Source organism: Lissotriton helveticus, chromosome 6, assembly GCF_964261635.1.
Source record: "Lissotriton helveticus chromosome 6, aLisHel1.1, whole genome shotgun sequence".
NCBI classification, from domain to species: Eukaryota; Metazoa; Chordata; class Amphibia; order Caudata; family Salamandridae; genus Lissotriton; species Lissotriton helveticus.
Genome location: NC_136067.1, coordinates 1,974,939,117 through 1,974,956,236, shown reverse-complemented (window position 1 = coordinate 1,974,956,236; position 17,120 = coordinate 1,974,939,117).

Here is a 17,120-nt window from a genome sequence, read left to right as displayed (position 1 = left end):
AGGCAAATAACGTGGATGAGGTATGAACCCGGCCAAGACTGGCCAAGTGGCCCCAGGGATGGACAAGGAACCTAACCGAACCGGATTTACGGTGTGGGTGAGGGCGCCATTGAACCAAATAAAATGCTGCCATGCGGAAATCGGAATTTCCTGCGTCCTATATGGTGTGTAATTCTCATGAACTGCCGTAGGAGTGTAAGAGTGGATCGTGTTATCATCCACATCCACTTCTGGAAATGTAACCCACGAGTAAAAAAGCTCATAGGGGAATGATGCATCGGCACTCACTACAAAGATTACTGACATTAAATCGTCAGGCACCCCAAACTGCATCAGATAACTAAAAGAAACAGGGTTTTAGATGTGAGGGAAATTCTGGGCGGACTGCTAGGTTAACGCACAGTTGGATGCTTAAGACAGAAGGTGCGTGCAGATGAGAGGCAAGGCCCTGTGACCCCTCAAGGTGTGTTTTGGGGACACACCAAGTAAACGAAACACAAATTCTGCAGCACACTTATAGGCACATTAAAGTTAAAGCGATGTCCCAATGGACATAAAATACAATGTTCAAGGGCGAAGAAGTGGTCCACAAAAGTATCGATTCTTCTTTTATTGGTCATACATGAGCCAGCCGACACGTGTTTCGTCGCAAGAAACCACACTGTTTCCGCGACTCCTCAGGGCTGTAGAAGTGAAGATATCGGACAAGCAGGTCGCGGTGCCGGTGATAATTCCGACCCTGCTCCGCTCGAGACCGGGTATTGATAGAAATTGGATACGAATTTCACAAGAGTGGAGCGTAGTTCATCCAACAGTATTAGGTGGAGATCCTTTGTTGAAAACCCATAAGAGGACACTGTTTTTCGAAGTCGGAATATTGATGGGAGTCTCAAGCTCTGTGTTTTCAAGGTTAAGGCAAGTTGCCTTACTGGTCTTTAGGTCCCCGAGGTGCGGGGATGATTTTGCGATGACTCTTTCGGGACCGCGTTCGAGTTCCGGGTGCGGAACCCCAAACTGCATCAGATGATACCAGAGTGGTGCACGGCTATGCGTTGCTATATTAACTTCAGCCATAAAGACGCTAAGAAGAAAAACAATCTATACAAAATTGTAGCACAAAAAGGGCAGTAATTCAAAATGAAATCTTTTTAATTGTAAAGCTTGAATGAACCTATCATTCATTCATATAGGTAGGTTAATCCGTCACTTCTGTCAACCGGAAACAGGAGTGAGGGTGTTGTGGACTAATATAAGCACTACTACTAAAGCGTCTTGAATAAAATACCAAATGTTAGGTGCGCCATGTCACAGGGATTCTGCTCATGCACAGAACTATGCACAAGAAACCAGGACTTCAGGGCGGTGTACCAAAAAACTCAACCTCAGTACCCAGAACCCCTATCCGACTAGCATCTGTATCTCATTCATTCTCTGTACTACAGCGAAGCTACCAATGATTAAACAACCCAGAACAAGCGACTTAGGCTACTCTCAGGAATGGTGTGAATCAAGAACACTCTTTCGTCTTCATTCTCATATCAGTCCACAACGTGAGTAATCAGAGACACGGAAAAGTTCAAAATGTTTATTTTAACTATGTATTCTAAGATACAGTATTTTGGCTAACATAAGCAGACAAATGATTAGAAATAAAACCATCAGCATTGTTATAATTCCATAAAACACAAAGGGAGAAATCATATTGTAATGAAAGTGGAGACAGGTCTATTAACGCCTTGTGTACCGCCCTCCCCTGGCTAGAAGCTAGTTTTATAATAATAGAAGGTCTCTAAGTTTGAATGGGGAACCCCATACCTCCAAGATCAGCTTAGGTGAATCACATCACAGGATTAGCAACGCTCTCAGTACATGGAAAGGTTTTCTCCAAGTGCCAGTATCATGCATGCAATGCAATATTAAAGGCACCAGAGTTTCAGATATTTGCAGCTGTGTGATTGTTGTGTCTAGAGCGTGGGCTGATCAACCTGAATTCAACTGCATGCATTGTTATTTGACCTTGAATGCTTCTGCACAAAGTGTTCAGACTAAGGTCGCGGTGTAAGTCTAGGGATGTGAAAAACAGCCCGGTCTGGTGTAAAGAAAAAGCAAGCAAGCAGTTTTACTTATAATAACAGTTACGTGTCGGGTCCTGTGCAAAAGCGGCAAAGCAGGAAAGTGGCAAGATGGCGTTTAACTTCTAAAACGCTTATGCTAACATAGCAATGTGTTCCGGCAGAACCCTGTCTTCACTACAATGGAGACACTGCTGAAGAAGAATCCGATCATCTAGAAGGGGAATGCGGAAGGTATTCGAGGAGGAACATCCGAAGAAGGGGAAGAATCGAAGAGAGTAGTGCCAGAGAGGGGTGCGACGCTGGCGTTGCATCCAGAAGAGGTCACCTATCCTGTCTTGAACCTGTTCTAATCCTTTGGGTCCTGACTGACCCAGGGGTCCCCACCCAGCTCCTTGGCCAGGGTTTGGTCCTCACACCATTCTAGGTAAATATAATTTCTGGGTGGTATGTCCTTGTACTGCTCTCTGTTTCCACCCTTTCCAGGTACTGTCATCATGAGATTTTAACCAAGACTTATTTGTCCTATTCCTGATTATTTTCCACAAGTAAATGGAGAATGACATGCATTGGTATTTGACTCACAAAATTATTGATTAGATAAAACTGTGATGTATTCCTATAGGTTCTGTATAGATCCCCCTATTCCTGACCCTATTCTGGTTAACAAATTAACTAGCAGCCATCCCATGACGCAGAAACCGTTATCTGATTAAGCCAGACCACGGCACAGGAGCGCGTTATCTGATTAGGTCATAACGCTTGCCATCTAATTAGACAAGCAATATTCCTCCAGCCCCTGATAAGGCATACGGAGTTCTCAAAACAAATCAAACCTATGACAACCTGGGAAAATCCCTGCGGCCATTGTTTTGATTTCTCAAAGAACTTCAGTAAAAGAATGTGCTAACGACCAGCTCGTATGACATCCTTATTGACGTATCTATGTCCATCCTTACGTCAATCTCGGCACCTTACAGGTATAAATATTACCGACATGGCCTTAAGCAAACACACGCGGTGGTGACGAGATCGGAGCAGCGAGACTTGCCGAAGCCCAGCAGAGAGCGAAGCCCACTTGCCCTGCCCAGCCTTATTGACGAGCTGAGAACGAGACGCTGCCTTTCTCCTGCCGAGAAATCCAGCTCCGGCGCTTCCGAGCAGCCCTTGCAGGCAGATTGGAATATCGAGACCACAGACGAGAGATACCATCACTCAACCATCCTAGATCTCAGGTACAGAACTGAATAACCCCTTGCAGAGAATTCTTGAGTCAGTCACTTGGCAAGACAAACTTAACTCAAAACTGCTACTTTCTACTCCAGCCCACATATTAGGCTTAGGTCAGGTACACCGGGGTAGGCATGGTTAGAAGCACCAGTTGAGTACGATTAGTCGAATGTATATGTGTATGTACATATTTTATCCATTTTAAATAGCATATGGCTTAGAAACCATATCAATGCTTTTACAGTATTATTTCATAATTCTGCTTTTATTGTATGCACTTTACTTAACCATAAGTATTGCGATAATATCGATCCATTTCTCTTGAACGAGAAAAGAGACTGATCAATAAACAACATCTTTTATTGAACACGCCCGTCTCTTCCTTTTCTCTACAAACTGGTGAAACTAAGAATGCACGTACTGACTGAGTAAAATAAGTTGTCTTTTGTTTTCACACGACTCTAGAGATACACTCTTGATTAGGGGAGAGCAAAGTTGTCATGTTCTATGGTTGTCAGAAACTAAATCCCTTCTTGTCTATCCAGGGAGGTTCAATTCCTCCTTGCCTATTCGAGAAAGTTTCTAGTGAACTCTGAGCTAGCTGGCAAACCCAAAACTTTAAGTCTAATATCGACAGTAGAAGACCTAGTTAACGTCTGGTCTAGGTCTATGCTATTGGAAGTATTATTCCAATGCGCAGAGCCTATTGGGATAATAGGAACTACACTACATGGCGCCCAACGTTTGGAAAGGCGATAAAACTAACGCAAGACTTTAGAGTAACTCAGTCGTGCTCTTTCACTCAGACCCCTTTTTCCCATAATACTCCAAAGACGTCTGGAGTGGGTGAGAGGTCAAATCCGCCAAACCTCGCAGGAGGGAACTCCTATGTATGGTTTTTGGTTCAATCAACGTTGAAGGATACACTGTTCCAAAATATTGTGCATCTAATCTTTGTTTCCATAGAAACCTGATCTGCAAACAAACAGAATAACCTTCCTGACAGTAAAATGTCAGAAAGTGATGATGAAAGAGAGAGAGTTAGATTAGCAGCTGAACTAATAGAAGCTGATAATACTATGCAAGAAGCAGACCCGGATATAATACTCATCCCGGTCAACATAAGAAAATCTGTAATTTTAAAACTTATAGAAAATGGACTGACACCAAGAGGTGGTACAATCATATTCGTAATTGAGGCACACGAATATCGGCAGACAGAGGTATTCTATTCATGGATAAACTTTCCAGCAGCTAATGCTGTAACAAAGGTCTTCCACTATTACAAAACAGAGGAACCTCCTGATGAGTACAGTCCTTTCGAGGAAGTGGAAGTACCACTCAAATTCCAAGAGCACCTGCTCTTGTTTAATGGCGCCCTAAAACATAATAATCACATCACCAGGCTAGGTCCACTAGGTAGACCAGGAGCAACGTGGCCGGTCCTAGCCGGATACACACCACATCCAGACATCGAAAGAATGTCTGCAGCAGACCTTTTAGTACAACTAAAACAATTAATTAAAATATATAGACAATTAGTCCAATATGTAATGCGGACTTCAACTGTCCAACCAGTAATTAAAATTCCACAGCTGACCCCTCATCAGGGGAACACAAATAAAATTACACCACAGAACATACAGTCCTGCCTAGGTAAAGTACCAGCTAAACGGGAACAAATACCATTCTGGTTAGCACAAAAAATCACCCAAACAGAGGCAGTATTTCCAGATACCACCCCAGTAGAAAAACACAGGATTCTGACTATCTGTCTTCCAATGGGAATCGTACCACACGTGGAGGACTGTGACACTTGGGGTACAGTCTTTGCTTCCATTTACACAAAAACACATGGAGGTCCATCCATGTCAGTAATACCAGATGTGCTAAAACAAATTCAAGACGAATACGGTCCAGAACCCGCTTTAACTCTCGGTATGAAATTACTAAAAGACTTCAAGCAGGTCTCGACAATATTACTAGCCAACATAAAAGGAGAAGCAGCGAATATGGCGATCCGTCAGAGGTTAAAAGAGACAGATATAGCAGACCAACCAGCTGAAATTGCCAGAATTATAGAAAAATCCTATGAAGAACTAGGTAGAGATAGTTTGGGTGGAATACCAGTGAAACCCCAACTAATTGAAAGTCCTGAAAAAGTATTTATTAAAAATAATCTAAACAATCAAAAGAAGAACTGGGATGGAAACAAACAATCCAATCCAAAAGAAAAAAGATTCCAGTCCAGAGGAAGGTCTCCTCGGCGGAGAGAAAGAGCTCCGGACCAAGGACCGAAGTCTCCCCAAAGGGAGCCCTCTGTGAAAAGATACAACCTTAGAAATAGGGATAACATAAAGAAACCTGATAGATATCAAGATTTTGATACACGTCCCTCTCAATCTTTTCAGACTTCCTCCCAGAAATCGGAAAGAAGAGGACGATCGGAACCCAGGGAAGGGCACGTCAAGTCCAAAGACAAGGAACCTGCTCATCCAAATAAAAAATTACAGTTTCCAAAGAAGAAGGTAGCCAGTATTAAAGTATTCAACAATGCCGAGAATACTGAGGACACAGCTGAAAAACGGAGAGTGAGCTCAGACAATGCTAGACAGCGCAGCAGAAGTGAGCATAGCGGCAAAGTCCTTATGAATCATCTGGAGACAGTGGACACGAATGAATACATTCAAGTGGAAACTGCAGACACCAGAGTTAGCAAACCTCACAAAATATATGAAATAACTTTACGTATAGAAGGGGATAAGACTAGATAAATAAGGGGCCTTTTTTGGGATAATCTCTCCAAGGGCTATGACATCCTTCTAGCTGAAAAAGATTGGCCACCAGAGTTTGTCAGGGAGTGCCCACATGGCGAAGAAATAATTATGCCTGCCTTCTCAAATCATATTCCAATTCATAAAAAATATACACTTGCAAGAAAGTGGGCAGTAGCTCAAGCTCCTGCTTTATATAAAAATCATGTGGGATGGGATGAGGAATCTCCTCCACACAAAATCCAGTTAAAATCACAACCTACTGCACAAAGGCAGTATCCAATCAAGCAAGAAGCTAAAAAACAGGTAAAAGAAATTCTAGATCAACTAGAATACCAGGGGGTGATTGAAACTTGCACCTCACAAATGAACAACCCTTTGTTTCCTGTCTCCAAACCAGACAATTCATATCGTCTAGTTTTGGATTAGAGACACCTTAACTCATGTTGCAAAACTTTTGCAGTGCAAAACTCGCATAGTGCTGCACTAATGAATAACATAGTGCGCAAAAAATATAAAACAACATTAGACATCTCTAATGGATTCTTTTGTCAAAATATAGCACCAGAGAGCAGATACTTGTCAGCGTTCTCAATAAATGGCGCTCAAAAAGAATTCTGTCGGTTACCCCAGGGGTACAAGAACAGCCCAGGATTATTCTCAGCGAGAGTAACAGAGTTACTACAAACATATGATGACAAAGCATTATCTTATGTCAATGACATATACCTAACAGATGATGACTTGGATACTCACTTGAAGAGAGTGAACACCATAATACTTGGGTTCGCAGCAGAGGGTTACAAATTCAACTTTAAAAAATCTAGAATTGCCCATCTAACAGTCCTATTCTTAGGATATGAATTATCAAGTGAAGGCAAAAGCCTGGCTGACAATTTCCTAGAGAAATGTGCCGTACTCCAAGCACCTAGAACACTAAAAAACCTACAGTCAATTCTAGGCTTCCTAAATTTCGGAAGAACATACATTGCAAATTACGCAGAAAGGGTCAAACCCCTTTATGATCTAATAAAACCTGATTTAAAAAAAACCAATTGGACTCAAATACACACAGAAATTCTGAGATCCTTACAAACAGATATGTTACTTAAAACAAAATTAGAAACACGTGATAACACACGCAACCTTGTGATTCGAGTCATCCCAGGAAGATGCGGATTCACATACCTGACCTCTAACGAGGGAGAAAAGGTACCAATTGCATTCAAATCACACTTGTACACAGAAGCTGAAAAGAAATTCAGCATTAAAGAAAACATTGTTCATGCAGTTCAAACCGCAATAGCTAGAGAAAAAGATAAAGCTGACGGTAGACACATCACAGTCAGAACAGCAGAATCAGCCTTTGAGGCATTAACAACCCCATGTAATTTACCAACAACAGCATTGAATCCGGAATGGATACAATGGGTGAATTCCATTACAATGGACAAAGGAAAATACTACTTTGATCCGGAACTAAAGGAACTAAAATATCTAGAATATGAAAGAACATTCCCTCTGCCAATCGACATTCTGCCATTACGACAGTACGCTTGTGTAATCTATACAGACGGACATGCTCAACCCTCCGCTTGGGGAGAACAAGCACACAACCCCACATGTGAGATTACAAAAGAAGTGTGGCGCGGAGGTATACTAAGACCTCTATTAACAAAGACACACTCAGTAGAAACTAATTCAGAACAACAGACTGAAATAATAGCGTTGAAAATGGCGCTAGATAATGCAGATCGCGAATTCCCGACACTTATAGTGTCCGATTCATATTACTGCGTCAAATCATATAACAGCGATTTGCAGAAATGGATTCAAAACGGTTACAAAGATGACACAGGTGCAACAATAAAGCAAAAGCTGCTTTGGGAACAAATAGTTCTGTTAAAAAGAGAACTACCAAAGACTCACGTGATACACTCACTGAGTCATCAGCGTGATGGCGTTCACGTTGCAGGGAATTCATTGGCTGAAAAAGCCACAGCGGTAGCAACTGAATGGGCTTCCGTAGCTAGAAAAAAGCGTGCAGTAAAATACATTGACGGTGAAACAATGCTGGCGGTGAAAACGTCATCAAAAGGCGACTGCTCAGCGTTACCGATCAGTTACCCACTCAAATATACATACATAATCGATGCAAACTCAGTTCCTTTTGCTCGAATCCCTGGAGTGGGGGATAGAGTGATTCCAAACATGGACAGGAGAGGCTTGTTAATAGCAGACGCACATATGGGCGAGGGTCTCAGACACCTCAAACTAAAAGATTCTCTGGAAGAATTACAATCAGTGTACTGGTGGCCAGGCATGGGCCTGCATCATACCATTTTTGTAAAAAACTGCCCAAACTGTAACAGAAATCGCAGTGGTGAAAGAAACGGTATATTACCTTGGCGTTTCACACCAGAAAAGGATCAACAATAAAAAATAAACCCAATATGAAAAATGCGTCGTATTAACATACAAAGACTAGTTTTCACTTATAATGTAGACCCCAACTTTCGGCTGACGCCAGAACTGTTATATCAAGATTTGCAAGTCTATAATGGCATATACGCTAGAAGCATGCTACGTACTGACCAATATCTTTCCATTGCCTCTCGGGTTTGTGGGGAGTGCTTGGCCAGAATGAGCATTGCATTTGCGGGAATCTTCTCACTTCCTTCCTGAGGGATATGGGATGGTGTAAAGAAAAAACCAAAGGCAGAGAGCGATCTATAACAGCAAAGGTATTAGGTTCGGGAGCTGGGTGGGTCAAACATCTAATAAGTGTCCAACGTAGTCTAAACAACCTGCCAAGAAATTCTCTGAAGGGATTCAGTCCGTACGAATTATTGTTTGGGACTAGGATGTTAGTCTTAGATCTTGACAGTCAGACTTCAGTGGTGAAAGAAAAAAGCTTTGATATCAAAGATCGTTTGGCTATTTTGCAGGACTTAAACGAAACAAGAAAAGACCTGAGCAACATAAAGTTGAAACAACAGCCAACAACCACTGAAGAAACACCGCCTGTCCCAGCAAGACCTGTCTGGATTCCAAAAATCGGGGATCATGTCAGAGAAAAGATCGCGGTAAAGAAGGAATTTGGGCCTTCTTACAGAAAAGCAGTTCCTGTCTTGTCCATCAACGGGACAAGATCAGTTGTACTACCGCCGCTTGCTGGTAAAAAGGAGAACCGAGTTGTATCCATCGACCTGGTAAAACCACAATCATGTGGCCGATAACAAACAGTAGGCCAAGTGGACTCCCGATAAGTAGTAGAACACCGAGGTTTGCTACAAGTACAGAGGTGCTAACTAAAAGGCTAATCACATTCGAAACGCCTACAGAACAACAACAAGGACTATGCAACAATGCAATGGAACTCACACCTCTGAAAACCCAAATAAAAACGTTTAGTATAGACACACCAACCTACAATGAAGTAACAAATGAATATGCAAGAAACAGTAATCCTGAAGCAATTGGAACAATTGATAGAACAGCATCTGGCTACTTCATAAACTTCAATGATTCCTCTGAAGATCTCAGTGAATCAAAGACACAGCCATCAACAAAAACCCTTAAAGACAAAGCTAAGGAACTTTTGAAACAACTGAAAGAAACCTATCTGATTTCTCCATGGATTGAATTTTGGGTGTCCTTTGGTGTATTTATCCTCATACTTTGGCTCATCATGGTACTATGCTTGGGACGCTTCATTGAGGGAAAATATGCAAAAATGGACACAGCAAGCCAGAAAATCAACTTGATCCTCAAGCCACACACGTCTTCACACGTCGAGAAAAGAGAACTTTCTTCAGTCAACTTCACAGCCAATCCAATACCGGGTGGGGTAGCATGGGACAATACTGACTATGAAATTTATGGTCCGGTTGAAATCCTCAAATATCCACACCAAATCAAGATCTCGTTGAGTGACTTTGTAAAACCAAACTCATTTGCTGATGATTGGGACTTTGAAAGTATTAATGACATGATGTCTGACCTAGTGATGTCTGCTAAATTTACCAAACATGATTATTTGCAGGGTTCGTCTAATTATGATAGTATGTACTGCTACAACCACTATGGTAACCATTTTCTACATAAATCTGCACAACCTAGAAATGTTTTAAATTATAATCAATGGGAACATTGTGCAACCCCTCCAAAAGGAAGCTCAAGAACCTTTTATGATAAATATTCATATTTTTCAGGGTTCAATACAAGTAAAGCTGAAACATTTTATTTTAAATTGTCAAATAAGACAGGAACAAAAACCATGCTTACAAACACGAAATTGATATATTCGGACTCATTTTTTGAACAAATGAATACATTTGGTTTTGATTATTGGGACAAAAATGTGGAAGTAAAAAGTGTTTGGGGTACAAGAGAATGGCAAGTTCAGGGTGTAGAATCATTGTTTAGAGCCTGCATGATCCCAGAACAAATTATATTCTTGAATGACACTATTCAACAAACTACCTGTCTTGGATTAGCCAAAATCAAAGACTTAAATAAACCGTCTATTCCAAAACCAACAATGAACAGCAATAGCTCTGCAGATGAAGAGATAGACGTAAACTATGTATTAAACCAAAACAGAACAAATCCTGATTGGAAACAATGGTTAATCTGGCCCACAGATACTAATAACTGTCAAGACAGATTCCTGAACAAAACACAGGGGTTCACATTGACCAGGCCAGACCCTAGATATTCCCAAAGACAACACCCAGGGATAATCACCCCCTACAGTGTGGGCAAACTCTGCCTTCAATGGCTACAAACTTCCACACTGACAGAAATTAAGCAACACCTATCTTTACTTACTGATGGTGCTGACTTGCGTGATTTCATTATGGGACCGCGCAAACAGCGTCAAAAACGCTTCATAGCAGCCTCTATATATGCAGCTTACAACGAGGCCTGGAAGATCACTCAAATTGAGACAGCAGAAAGTATACGGGAAATTGACCGTATTAATTTGGAAAAATCGCTTTCTGTAGTGGACAATGGGTTAATGACTCTGTCCTCCAGAATTTTTTCATTGGACAGCATTGTGTCTTCAGCAATCGACATAATATCGCAAGACTTACTGTTGTTACAACACGGCCAGTCGCAATTGCGTTCTATTATACAGCTTGGATGGACGTTACAAAATCTGCGTTCAGGCTATGTGCCTTGGCGTTTAATCAACACAACGTCACTATTCCAAATCTTTAACCTTACTGATAGACAAATCAGTATGGCACAAAAGGGTGCTGATTATACAATCCTGAGCATTGAGAAACTCGAGAGATTACCATTGACAATGTCAGAACGACCTGTCATTGAATGGATAATACATGGGATAATTAATATTCCGATATCTACTTTCAGGTTTCAATACTGCCAAAAATATATACAGGCTGGCATGTACGAAAAATTAGGAAAAGGGTACATTAAGTCAACATGGAACTTGCCCTATTCACATGCATGTGTCAGTAATAAAGGACAGAAAGTGTTCCTTAGTGGCAATAATTGTGCAATGTCACTAAGCGGTACACTTCTGTGTAATGGAATTAGTTTGCATGGAGCCTGTGAAGGGAACTCAAATAACCTTTCATGTCACCAGCTAGGCACACCTGCAACAGAGATAGAACCATTCTTTAAAAGACTCTATAACGGGAGTTACATCCTAATTGTGGATAGCAGATGTTGTAGTCTACAGCCCGGGGTTCCTTATCTCATAAGTACGACTGCGAAGGTCATGTGCTGTGGACGCTTATTGTTCCCCAGCTACTTTCCAGACAGGGAGGCAAGGACATGGCCTAACTTGAAAATTACTTCTATTCGAATTGATACTTTAAGCAGAATGAAAACAGTGCTTCTTCAGACGCCGACCAGGCTCACGTCATCAAAAGAAACATATGATCTCCTAGTCGCAAGGACGACTGCAGAGATTCACTCATTGTTATCAACTAATTCCCCCATACATTTCGCAGAAATCCTGAATGAAATCTTAAATATTTCTGATACCAGTGGAGTTTCAAATGTATTCAAGACATTGTTTTCAGGGGCATTAACACCATTCAAAGACATACTGGGTATTTTTCCAGACCTCGTCCATTCAATTTTTGGAGGAGTTCCCCTCATTTTGGGACTAATTGCAGGAATCCTATTCTTGGTCCTAATATTTCGTTATGGCAAACCATGTCACAGACAAAACACCTGCGACAAGGGAAGAAACAATCCGAGCCATTGGATACCGGGACCGGATATCAAAAATCCTGGGACTAACCCGGCTTAGAGACCTGAACATGACTTGGTTTCTTTCATTTCGGCCGATATGGCTAAGATGTGTTTTACCTGTATTAAGGTGCATGCTGTGCGGAGAAGAATGCGTGTTGGACACCTGTCTGACGCTACAATCGGATGCGCCAATGGATGCAGAAACATTGTTGGATCCGGTAACGGCTCATGCATTGTGCTGCCCTCAACGGCTGCCAATCCTGATGACGGCATTCGTGGAAACTTCACCACTACAATTAAGGGGTAGTGAAGATCAAGATGAAAGCAGCATCGATCAGGTACGACCTTCTGTCAGCAATACTACTCAAAACGTCAATGGAGACAATCATGCACATGAATGCATGGTTACATCTTATTCCGAGTTAGTGGAACTCTCACAGGAAGCTGTTGACAGCTTTTTCAGCAGTCTCAATGATATGATGTTCTCACCAGAGCAGAAATAACGACTCTTGAGCAAGCTAGCACATGGCGTTCCCGACACCTTGAATTTGGCCTTCAACTTTAATAATAAAGTAGCAAGAACAATTTTTTCATCCAGATCACGGACAGCAATTTTTTTAGCAGCCCCCAAAAAATGTTTATATACATTTTTCGGGACACTTATCTTCTGCTTAAAGTAAGAACTATTCTTAGAGAACTAATTTCTATTTTTAGAAACTTCATAGACATTAGCTGCCCGCTGGTATGTTCATAAATATTTTTTGAACTGTGATGAAGTGGTCTCGAACCTTTCTTCTGTATTAAGAGCCATTTCATGTGTAATTCTCATATTCAATTACTAATAATGTATACATATGTGTGATTAATTTAGCGTTATTCTACTGCTTAAGTGCATATAGTACATGTGACTATTTTTTTCCCGTATATTACATAATTTCAAAATGCATTATGTGTATTTTGGGGTGGTAAGGTATACACGATACTCTACAGTATGTTTTACTATGCCTAGATTCGTAAATATGGCCATAGTTAGCGTGGAGTGGGTGTGATGTATTCCTATAGGTTCTGTATAGATCCCCCTATTCCTGACCCTATTCTGGTTAACAAATTAACTAGCAGCCATCCCATGACGCAGAAACCGTTATCTGATTAAGCCAGACCACGGCACAGGAGCGCGTTATCTGATTAGGTCATAACGCTTGCCATCTAATTAGACAAGCAATATTCCTCCAGCCCCTGATAAGGCATACGGAGTTCTCAAAACAAATCAAACCTATGACAACCTGGGAAAATCCCTGCGGCCATTGTTTTGATTTCTCAAAGAACTTCAGTAAAAGAATGTGCTAACGACCAGCTCGTATGACATCCTTATTGACGTATCTATGTCCATCCATACGTCAATCTCGGCACCTTACAGGTATAAATATTACCGACATTGCCTTAAGCAAACACACGCGATGGTGACGAGATCGGAGCAGCGAGACTTGCCGAAGCCCAGCAGAGAGCGAAGCCCACTGGCGCTGCCCCGCCTTCCTGACGCGCTGAGAACGAGACGCTGCCTTTCTCCTGCCGAGAAATCCAGCTCCGGCGCTTCCGAGCAGCCCTTGCAGGCAGCTTGGAATATCGAGACCACAGACGAGAGATACCATCCCTCAACCATCCTAGATCTCAGGTACAGAACTGAATAACCCCTTGCAGAGAATTCTTGAGTCAGTCACTTGGCAAAACAAACTTAACTCAAAACTGCTACTTTCTACTCCAGCCCACGTATTAGGCTTAGGTCAGGTACACCGGGGTAGGCGTGGTTAGAAGCACCAGTTGAGTACGATTAGTCGAATGTATATGTGTATGTACATATTTTATCCATTTTAAATAGCATATGGCTTAGAAACCATATCAATGCTTTTACAGTATTATTTCATAATTCTGCTTTTATTGTATGCACTTTACTTAACCATAAGTATTGCGATAATATCGATCCATTTCTCTTGTACGAGAAAAGAGACTGATCAATAAACAACATCTTTTATTGAACACGCCCGTCTCTTCCTTTTCTCTACAAACTGGTGAAACTAAGAATGCACGTACTGACTGAGTAAAATAAGTTGTCTTTTTTTTCACACGACTCTAGAGATACACTCTTGATTAGGGGAAAGCAAAGTTGTCATGTTCTATGGTTGTCAGAAACTAAATCCCTTCTTGTCTATCCAGGGAGGTTCAATTCCTCCTTGCCTATTCGAGAAAGTTTCTAGTGAACTCTGAGCTAGCTGGCAAACCCAAAACTTTAAGTCTAATATCGACAGTAGAAGACCTAGGTAACGTCTGGTCTAGGTCTATACTATTGGAGGTATTATTCCAATGCGTAGAGCCTATTGGGATAATAGGAACTACACTACAAAACGTTTAAAACTCTCTAGAGTCTTTGGTCATTCAAAGAACAACATTAATGACATTTATACATATTCTACCATGAACCTCATCTATTGACCATAGGAAATTAAGACCCAAGGTGATATGTGTAGGAGAGTAGGGTCTGCTATCCTATGGTCACCCCAAATTTTTGCTTTTTGCTTCACTGGTTTATGACTTAATGTGGCTGTGGGCCTGCTAATCTGACCCACAGCCTGCTGTTCTCTCTCTAAATTAATGCCAAGCACACTAGGTGCATTACGAATTGGAACTGGTTCACCTTATTGGCCCCTGTAACAGTGTACCCCAGGTACCCAGGGCATAGGTGTTTCCAAGGCCTACCAGGGGCTGCAGCATTTATTATGCCACCCCTGGCCTGGCCTCCATATTTGACACAACTGGCTGATCACTCAGCTGGGGTAAGTCAGTGTAATCACCTCTTACTTAGGTATAGTATATCTATATCTAACTTAAAATCGACACATATGTTCCTATCAGCCACTCCTATGGAAGGCCTCATCAATCCTGGAGGCAGAGGGCTTGGAAATATGTGAGATGGTGCTCTAGCATGAGCTGAGCCTGTCTGCAGCTTTCGGAACCACGTCCTTTAGCTGTTCCATGATACTGCCCTACCATATACTCTTAAGTGCATTATGAACCTCGCGGTTAAATGCTATCTTTGGTTTGGCTTTATCAAAACATGTCGAGTAAGGTGTCATACGAATTGGAATACTACCCCCTCGCCAGTTCTGGTGACGGGGGTAGCATTCCACCCTTCTAGAGGGACACGACATGTACATAACCTGAAACCCGGGTAAAGTTAAACATGAGCCTCAGCATCACAAAATTGATGCTGCCACCACAGACACAAATCTGACCTCCTGCTGCTGGGAGTCCTTCCAGCGAGGGAGGCTTGGACAAAGGGTTTCCTGCCTTGGGAGGTGCTAGCACCACCCCAGACATGATGTTGTGTATTGGGTAGGACAGGGCTGAATAGAATGAGACATGCCTGGGGCACACAAGGTGTCACTGTGCATAGGCCAGTTCAAACCGGTCCTGGGGGTCTCCAGCCCCAGTCCTGGTGTGAAACTGGACAAAGGAAAGGGGGTGTAACCAGCCCACTTCCTTGTCCCACCCAGAGGAGGGACCTAGCAGGTAATCCGACCCCTAGATTTGGAATAAGAGTAGGAGCTGTGTCCCAAGACTTCAGATCATCCTGAATTTGACTTGAAACTAAGAAGAAAACTGGACTTCGACATTCTGCTGCACAGAAGACTGAAGAGAATCTCCCTTGTGGCCAAGGAGTGACCACCCTGTGAATACAGGCACCAACCAGCAACTCGACATCTGCTTTGCCGCCACCTCCCGCCAGAGCCCGAGCCCAGAGCCCAACAAGACCTAGATTCCCAGACTTCTCTCAGCCCGATCCAGAGTCCCTGAAAAGAAGAGACCCGTGGAAGCACCGAGAGACGTGGGACCGGCCATATTGAAAGACCCCAGAGAAGCTGACTGCGCAGCACCCGAGGCTCCCTTGACACTGTGCTTTAGGGTTTGAGAAGCCCCACCACCAAGCAGCATCTGCATCAAAGATCATCCCCCCAGCCTCTCCACAATCTGCGTGGGGCCCTTTTGCACTTTGCCACTTGACACGTCATCCCGGTCGCTAGCCCGTTGGCTGGTGGCCATCTTGGCGACGAAATCTACAATCTAAACCACTGGTCTAGTTGCTCCAGACTGGCCCTCGCTCCTGTAAAAAGGAGTAGCCCCTCTGACCTTGCTGGTCCGAGAAATAAGCTTTCCTGCATGGCTTGCATTAGCCAAGGCCTGTTTGCTCCAATCAAGTTGCCGACACCGCCATCAGCTAGAGCCTTTGTGGCACAGCTCGTGATCGACTCCTGGACGTCCTTGACCTCTTCATGTCCACGTGGCTGCGGAGACAAGCTGTACCTCATCGCCTGTTTGCACCCGACATCGCCTGGTTCCATCCTGGTTCCATGGTAGTCACTGGCTAGTGGCTTTGAACATTGTCCCCTCTGCTTTCAGGTCTTCACATCTTCAGATCCATCCTTGGATCCACCGGAACTCTCCTCGACGACCCGCCTGCAGCATCTTCATCTCCAGGCACCATCGACCTGCGTGACGAAACCCGACACTACTTGGCACCTATGCACCCGCTTCCTGTGGGTGAGGTAACTCAGCAACGCCGGTGTTCCTACACTGGTACACACCTCAAGTGCCTAGATCTAAAGTTTTGTCCTTCTAGGTCAGTCGGAAGGTTCCTAAAACAGTAACTTTATAACTTTTAAGCACCATTGACATTGCATTGGTGCATGGGTGTGCTTTAAGCGCTGCACCCGAGTCCCGCGGGCCTTTCCCGACTTCTTCACTGTTAGTCCCGAAC